We start from the raw sequence: 9,911 nt of genomic DNA, 5'->3' as shown, positions 1-9,911 counted from the left end.
TTTAATGTCATGCATGTGCGTATAAATGCCATACCATGCATAGGTATATGCATACATAACATCATCAAGCCTCTGAGGGCATCCCATCATATCATCTCAGCCCCTGTGGGCGAAATCATCAACGTATACCAGCTGATCAGGTGGTGGTACGTATATAATGCCATAACCTTTTCCCGTATCCCTCATATATATATATAATATACGCGTATATAACGCCATCTGGTCATGGGTCAATGTACATGTATAAATGAATTCAATGCATAATGAAGTAAGTCAGTAATATTTCTCGGAATATCATAAGATCAATATGCCTTCGGATAAACTTTAGCAACTTACGTATTTTTCTGATACCCATGAACAGAAGATATAATAATAGGACACATGGGGAATCAATAACATAGGCACCCCTAGTACTTCTATGAATAGAGTCATTTATGAAAGATCCGCGTTTGCACGTTTCGTTGAGTCCATTGAGTCCTTAACATACCTTAACTCCATTGAGTCCTTAATACCTTCCAAGAAATTCTTCAAACAACTCAACTCAATCTACCATAGCATAAGGAGATTCAAAATCAGTGTTGTGTAAAGGCTAAGTCTGCAACTTAAACTAGTAGCTCGTTTATTTAAATTTGGGTAGCATCTCCCCTGTAACAAGAGCCTTTTCCAATACCATATACCAACAACAATGACCAAGGAAATCTAACAATACATAATTATCAATAACAAGACACTATATAACAACAACAAGTCACAACTACTTCACGAAGAGCTACAAGCTCAATTGGAATCCGTATACCCCATATCACCCCTTATAGACTTCTTACTTTAACTTACTAGTATTATTAACATGATAATGAAGTCCTTCATCAATGATTTCAGCCTTATACCATATATTTATAACAAAGAAAACAATCCACAACTCCAATTATCCTCAATTAGCAACTTTATTCACTAGTTCATGTCTAGTCCATCCATTTAACTTAATCAATGTCAAGATAACCTTAAGCACATGCAAGAACACAATATACATACCTCCCACAGTAGCTTCAAGTAGAAATCCAAGTTATATTTACCTTACAAAAGCCATCAATGGCAATACGACAATGTAGAAGTTACTTAAGCTAATCTTCACTTCCATTCTCAAGTTTCGTATGCTTCTTTCACCAATTCACTTGATAAATATGTAGACATGCATAACAACAAAAACCATATCATAATCATGTTATTTCCCCCATTTTCCAGATATTTATAGTTCATGGAAACAACCTTTCCAAAATAGTCCATTAAAACCCATAACATCTCAAACTATTTCAAGTCTCCTCTTGTAGTATTTTGCTCAAATAATGCAACCAACACACAAAAAACTTCAAGTACATGTAGTAAGATTTTATACTCACTTTAAACAGTAGAAACAACATGAAATTTCAGCCAAGCACGGCTCACAACTATCCTCAATAACACCACAACAATATAGGTGTTGTATTCTCTTCTTGAATCAACTTTTGGTGTTAAAGTTGGTGTGTAAACACTTATAGTTCACCTTGAAAATCTAATATATATGAAGGAGGGACTGATTATTACCTTATTCAACAAGAAAAACACGAAATCTGAGGTTACTTACCTTTGAAGAACCCTCCAAAACAGCCACAAGACGAAGAACTACGATCTAGCAAGCACCACGGGATATCTAGCGTTGGATTCATGTTTTCATCTTAGGTTCTCACCCTAGAATCATGGAGGAACCATTGGAGATCATTTAGGAGGATTTAGGAACTGTTTTGGACCAGAAAAATGAGTTAAAACGATGGAGAATTGACTTAAATACAAGCTGAAAGTTTTCCCCGACTTTGTGGGTCCCATGGGTGCTGCTTGCACAGTATCGCGAAAATGTGAATATCTCTCTACTCCGATATCATATCGATGAACGGTTAAATACATTAGACACTAGACTCAAAGACCTTCACTATGGTATATAATATGTCCCAAAATGAAATCATAAAGCTTACTAAATGTATTATTCAAAAAGCTTCATTACAAGGTAAATCCTTAGTCGGTTTTTTCGCAACTTACATCCGATTTTTTTCCAAACATTATATTTCATATCCAAACATCATATATAGTCATATCATGATTTTAAACTCATTTAAATTATGATTAACAAGTCTCATATTCATCTTAACTTACTTAAGACTTCGGTAAACCTTTCTTATCCTTGTAGAAAGATTTCATCCTTTTTGAGATTACATTAGATAATCCTATAATGACAATAACGTCCGATGTACGGGGTGTAACAACATGTCCCCTTAGAGGTTTAACTCTTAAAGGCTTACGAAAATGGGACGTAACATCATTAAATCACTTTATATACTTTCAAAGACGATCTCATTTTCAAGCTTACATCAATTGACTTACGACGTACTGTCACGTACAAAAACATGGGGTGTTACATAATTTTTGATGCTATTTTAACCCACTTAGATTGGGTAAGTGTTGTTGACTCAGATTTGACTATTATTCATGATTCTATCTTTGATTTTGGCATTTAAGTAGTGAATCTAAGAGAGAGAAATTGGGGGTTTTAGCAAAACTTTTCTAAAGTGAAAAATGGTGATTTGAACCTCGTGAAGTCGGATTTGGATGAAAGTTGTATATTTAGACTCATATTCGAATGTGTAGTCAGGATTTGTGACTTTTGGCGGATTCTGGGAGGCAAGCCCGAGTTGACTTTTTCGTTGACTTTTTGATATGTGATAAAGATTGGAGCATTATTACTTGGAATTGATTTTTATAGTCATGTTTGATATGAGTTATTTTTGGCTAGATTTGACCCGTTCAGAGGCCGATTTGAGAGGCAAAGGCTTTTTACAATATTTATTTGGCTTGTTTGAGGTATACCTAACCTTGTGTGGTGGAAATACCCGTTAGGATTTTCCCTTAATTATCATTTGTGTTGTGTGAAAAGCGACGTATACACGAGGTGGCGAACGTGTACACGGGGTGCTCTGTGTGGCTTATGACCGGTATATGCCTTAGTTTGAGGATGTATTTATATGAAACATGCTTAATCACAATGTGAATACATGAACGCGATCGCTACAATTGATTTAGCCGTAGTTATGCCTTATATATCATCCATATTTTTACTATTTTCATGTCCTTGTAAACCTTATCAATAAATTATGAGCTTATATCTTTGATAAAATTTTAACATTGTTATTTTGTGATAATTGTGGAACATGTGGACATGTTGGGCGGATTGATTTGGGTGTTGGCACGAGGTCTTTGCCGTGCAATTGTGATTATTATTATGCACGTAGGGAAAAAGAATGGTGGCATTTTCTCGAGTTATCCACGTGGCGAAATAAGGGTCGTGATATGTGCATGTGGTAAAATAAGGATGGCATTTATTGTTATTTGCACATGCGACGAAATAAGGGTGGCATTGTTGATGATGTTTTTTGATGATTTGGGGGTGTTTCTCTTGATGTTGTTTATGTGTTGAAATGGGGTTGATATTTGGTTCATATACATGTTTTCTTAAAAACTCCGTCATATATTTTAAGGAGTTTTTAGTTGAATTTAACATGCTTTCATATGCCTTCACTTTTATTTGATAATTTGTTGTCAAAGATGGACTCTTCTACTTTAAGTTGTTATCACATGTTCTAACGAGAATGTTGATATTGTTGTCCAGTACCATATATGTTGCCAATTATTGAAATATTGCACAGATTATTTGACTTGTGAATATCATATGACTTGATTATATCACCCAGGTTATTTTGATACTTACTAGGTACCGATTGTGGTGTACTCATACTATACTTCTGTCCTTTTTTGTGCAGATCCAGGTGTCGGATGTAGCGTACCTTGTGAGTGAGTGATTAAACCGGTTGCGAGGATTCAAGGTAGAGCTGCATGACCGTCGCAGTCCCTTGGGGTCTCATCCTTACATTGATATTATTATTTTTCATATCCGAACATTATTGTACTTGAGATATCCTTATGTATTCAGTTAAAGCTCATGATTGTGTACTACCTAGTTCTTGGGAGATATATTGAGTATTGCTATTTTGGGCTTATGTTGACTCTACCTCCACTTTTATATTAAATTTTGTCTTATTATATTATTCTTTTGTTGATTTAACGTTAAATGATTGGCTTACCTAGTCTTAGAGGTTAGGTGGCATCACGACCTCTATGGTGGGATTTTGGTCGTTACAATTTGGTATTAGAGCTACGGGTTCAGAGGTTCTACAAGTCACATGCAAGTTTAGTAGAGTCTCGCAGATTGATACAGAGACGTCTGTACTTATATTCAAGAGGCTACCGAATTGTTAGGAAACATTACCTTCCTTCATTCTTTATCGTGTCAATTTGTTATTCCAAAGTTTGAATCTTTACTCCTCTATTCTCTCACAAATGATGAGGATACGTTATACCGGATAAGCTGAGCAGGAACCAGCTCCCCCAGCTAGAGCCTTGAGATGTCGGGGCCGAGGAGGGGCACGTGCCGAAACTAGAGCACCTGCTAGAGCAGCAGCGAATGAGCCACCAACAACTTCAATCGAGGAGCAAGGGCCTGATCATGTTGAGTAGGTGGCACCTACTCAAGCACCTGAGCAGACTATTGCTACACCAGGATCCAAGAAACCTTACTCACTTCATGAGTATGTTTGGGAGTTTGGCCCATGTAGTATTGACTTCGGTTGCACCAGCTACTTTACCGGCTGGGAGAGGAGTTCAGACATCTGCCACCCGTACACCAAAGCAACTGCATCATGCTTATCAGACATTGGGTATTGTGCTGGTGCAGCTAGTACTTGCAGTTCATCCCGAGGTAGGGCCGGTTGTGTAGCTAAGAGACAAAAGGGTTTGGAGAGGTTTCAGAAGTTTCATCCTCCCCAGTTCAGTGGAGGGGCTATACATGGTTTCTTGGATCAGTGTTATCGCATTCTGTATACCATGGGTTTGGTGGAGTCGAGCAGGGTTGACCTTACTACTTTTTAATTGACTAGGTCGGCACACAGATGGTGGCAGACTTACGAGGCCAGTAGGCCAGATGGTGCAGCACGACTTACATGGTCGCAGTTCTCCCATCTTTTCTTAAGGGAGTATATTCCACAGACCAACAAGGATGAGTTGCACAACGAGTTTGAGCATTTTCACCAGGGGAGTATGACTGTGTACGATTATGCTATGAGTTTTACAGAGTTATCTTGTCATGTACCTTCCTTGGTTTTCACCGATATAGAGAGAGTCCGTAAATTTATTGAGGGTAGGGGTGTTCACGGTTCGGTTTGGATCGATTGTTTCCTTAAAAGAAACCAAACCAACTGAGTCAAGTTTTTAAATATTGGAACCAAACCAAACCAATTAAGTCAGTTTTTGTCGATATTTTGGGTTTTTCCGTTTATTTTGGTTATTTATCTATTTTTTCTTAAATATGATATATACTACTCTAAACACATATTCCGGCGATTACATTTTCAATGTAGCACTATCAAATAAATTGTTCTTTGAGAAATCTAGTATTTACCAAGACATATTGATGATAATTGAATAAAATAGTAATGAATAATTTAAGGACTCAATTAAAAATAGATTATTTTTAACATAAAATAGATTCTTGTACTTAGCAAAAGAAAACTACCAATTAAGCTAGAATGTAAAGGCAATGAACTAGATTATTATTATAACAAAGAACTAGGCTAAAAGTGCAAACGATTAACATGTACCATTTTTTAGAAACTCTGTATAAAAATATACATATATAGGTATAATAATAAATTTTAAATAGCTACTTCTATAGTCGGTTTGGTTCGATTTGTTTTGGTTATTTTTCAATTCAAACCAAAACCAAACCAAATTTGATCAGCTAAAATGAAGGTTAATCACCAGTGTAAGCAAGTTACTCTAAACCCTATAATGAATTAAGATACTTTTTAAAATTCAAAACCAAAACCAACTAAAACCAAAAAGGTATCAGGTGTTTTGGTCGATTTGGTTTGGTTTTCGGTTTGGTTTGATTTTTTAGGTTTTTATTAACACCCCTAATTGAGGGACTCGCCTACAGCCTCAAATTTGGGATGGCACGGGCGATGAGACTGAGACTGCATTTCATCAGGTTGTGGAGATTGCTAGGAGGTTAGAGCGTATCCGTGGGAAAGAAAGGTAGGATAGGGAGTCTAAGAAGCCTCGTGGTTTTAGAGGATTAATGCCTCCTACTCTGGGGGCCAGGTCCGTCATGGCAGAGGTCATCTCAGTCAACTTGTTCAGTTCGCACTATAGGTACCCTGTAGTGCTCTAGCTAGTCATGGATTTTAGAGCACTCGTATAATACATCCATCTTTCAGTGCACCTTCTGCATGGGGTTCCTACAACGGTTATTCTAGTCATCCGGGGTAGACTCAATACCAACAGACATGCCCGCAGAGAGGTTATTTTGAGTGTGGTGACACTCAGCACATGGTGAGGGATTGTCCCAGACTTCAGATGGGTGGAACTCAACAAGGTACCCACGCTATGGTTCCCACTCCAGCTGCTACTCCACCTGCACACACAGCTAGAAGTGGATGACAAACTGGTAGAAGTCGTCTTAGAGGGGGAGGCCAGGCCCATTGTTATACTTTCCCTGGTAGGACTGAGGCAGTTGCATCAAATGCAATTATTATAGGTATCGTTCTAGTCTGTCATAGAGATGCATCAATTTTATTTGATCCAGGTTCTACCTATTCGTATGTTTCATCCTACATTGCTTCATACTTGGATATGTCACGTGATTCTCTAAATACTCATGTTTATGTGTCTACACCTGTTGGGGATTTTATTATGGTGGACCATGTCTATCGTTCTTGTTTAGTCACTATTGGGGGCTTTGAGACTGGGGTTGACCTTTTGTTGCTTAATATGGTAGTTTTTGATGTGATTTTGGGCATGTATTGGTTATCTTCGCATCATGCTAATCTTGTTTGTCACGCTAAGACCATGAGGTGGATATGCCGGGGTTACCAAGGTTGGAATGGAGAGGGTACATGGGTCATGTTCCTAGTAGGGTGGTGTCTTTTCTGAAGTCTCAACAGATAGTTAAGAAGGGGGGCTTGGTGTACTTAGCCTTTGTTAGAGATGTGAGTGCTGATACTCCTACGGTTGATTCAGTTCTCGTGGTGAGGGAGTTACCAGATGTTTTCCCTACAGCCGTACCGGGCATGCCACCCGATAGGGACATTGATTTTGGTATTGATTTTACAACGGGCACACAAGCCATATGTATTCCAACATATCACATGGCTCCAGCAGAGTTGAAGGAATTGAAGGAACCATTGTAGGAATTGTTGATAAAGGTTTCATCAGGCAGAGTGTATCACCTTGGGGTGCTCCGGTTTTACTTGTGCGGAAGAAAGACGGTTCCATGAGAATGTGCATTGACTACAAGCAATTGAACAAGGTTACCATCAAGAGCAGGTATCCACTGCTGTGCATTGATAATTTATTTAATCAGCTTCAGGGTGCTAGAGTGTTCTCGAAGATTAACTTGAGATCAGGGTACCATCAATTGAAGATCAGGGCTTCGGACATTCCTAATATGGCCTTCAGGACATGCTATGGACATTATGAGTTCTTGGTGATGTCTTTTGGCCTGACCAATGCGCCATCAACTTTCATGTATTAGATGAAAAATGTGTTTTAGCCTTATCTGGATCCCTTCGTTCTTATGTTCATTGATGATATATTGGTGTATTTCTATAGTAGGGAGGAGCATGATCAACATTTGAGGATTGTGCTGCAGACTTTGATGGAGAAGAAATTGTATGCTAAGTTCTCCAAGTATGAGTTTTGGTTGGACTCGGTGGCACTCTTGGGTCATGTGGTGTCCATTGAGGAGATTAAGGTGGATCCGAAGATGATTGAGTCAGTTCAGAGTTGGCCCAGACCTTCTACCGCTACTGCGATCAAGATTTTCCTAGGTTAGGCTGGTTACTATCGTTGTTTTGTGGATGGTTACAATAGCCGAAGTTAGCAGCTATTGTACACGCACTCAAGATTTGTAGGCATTACTTATATGGCATGTCTTGTAAGGTATATATGGATCACCGGAGTCTCCAACATCTGTTTAAATAGAAATATTTGAATTTGAGGTAGCGAGGAATCTTGGAGCTATTGAAAGACTATGATAACACCATTCTTTATCATCCGGGGAAGGCCAATATGGTGGCAGACTCTTTGAGTAGGAAGGCAGACAGCATGGGGAGTCTTGCTTTTATTCCAGTTGGGGAGAGCCCGTTAGCTATGGATGTTCAGGATTTGGCCAACAGGTTCATGAGGTTGGATATTTTGCTTATGTTAGATCACAGTCGTCCTTATTTGAGCGCATCAAGGCTCGTTAGTATGATGATCCCCATTTGTTTGTCCTTAAGGAAACATTGCTGCGAGGTGGTGCTAGGGAGGTGACTATTATTGGTGATGGTGTGCTGCTGCTTCAGGACCGGATTTGTATTTCTAATATGGATGGGTTGAGAGAGTTGATCCTTGAGGAGACTCATAGTTCGTGGTATTTCATTCATCCGGGTGCCGTGAAGATGTACCATGATTTGAAGCAGAATTAATGGTGGCAGAGGATGAAGAAAGACATTGTTGGTTATGTTGCTCGGTGTCTGAATTGTCAGCAGGTCAAACATGAGCATTAAAAACTAGGTAGTTTTTTTTGCGAAGGGTATTTTGGGCCATTTCTGGGTTGTTCTTCATGAACGCGAGGCTTGGGCCGCTTTCGCGAAGAGTATCGCTGGACAGACCTTTAAGTTGTCATTTTTGGGACTTTGAGCTCATTTTATCATATTTTGAGATTGGGAGCTCGGATTGAGGGTGATATTTAGGCGATTTTTATCCACTTGGATTAGGTAAGTGTTCTTGACTCGGATTTGATTATTGTTCATGATTTTATCTTTGATTTTTGCATTTGAGTGGTGAATCTAAGAGCGAAAAATGGGGGGGGGGTTGGAGAAACTTTTCTAAAGTAAAGAATGAAGATTTGAACCCAAGTTTAAAGTCGGATTTGGATAAAACTTGTATATTTGGACTCATATTCGAATGGGAAATTGGGATTTATGACTTTTGGCGAGTTCCGGGAGGCGTGCCCAAATTGACTTTTTGGTTGACTTTTTGATATTTGATAAAGATTGGAGCTTTATTACTTGCAATCGATTTCTATAACCATGTTTGATGTTATTGAGTTATTTTTGGTAGATTTGACCCATTCGGAGGCCGATTCAAGAGGAAAGGGCTTTCTGAAGTATTGATTTAGCTTATTTAAGGTAAGTATCTTGCCTAACATTGTGTGAGTGAAATACCCCTTAAGATTTGGCCTTAATTGTTATTCGTGTTATGTGAAAAGAAACGTGTACACGAGGTGACGAGCGTGTACACGGGTGCTATGTGTGGTTTATAATCGGAGCAGACCTTAGGCTATTAATATGCCTTAGTTTGAGGATGTATTTTATATGATACATGCTTAATCACTTTCATACTACATGAACATGATTGCTACAATTGATTTACCCGTAGTCATGCTTTATATGTTGAACATCCATCCGTATTTTTATTATTTTCATGTTCTTGTGCACCTTGTTGATAAATTATGAGCTCATATCTTTGATAAAATTTTGGCATTATCATTTTATGATAATTGTGGCACATGTGGACATGTTAGGAAGATTGATTTGGGTTTGGGCATGAGGTCTTTGCCGTACAATTGTCATTATTGTTGTGCACATAGGGCAAAATAAGGGTGGCATTTTCTCTGTAATGACCCGATCAGTCGTTTTAAGCATTTGCATTCCGTTCAGCTATTTGAAGTCTTGATTTGCTTCGTATGATGTATTATGACTTGTGTGTATCATCGATTTTGGTTTTCA

The sequence above is a fragment of the Nicotiana tomentosiformis genome, chromosome 5 (genome assembly GCF_000390325.3).
Source record: "Nicotiana tomentosiformis chromosome 5, ASM39032v3, whole genome shotgun sequence".
NCBI lineage: Eukaryota > Viridiplantae > Streptophyta > Magnoliopsida > Solanales > Solanaceae > Nicotiana > Nicotiana tomentosiformis.
Note: the sequence above shows the minus strand (reverse complement) of the source record.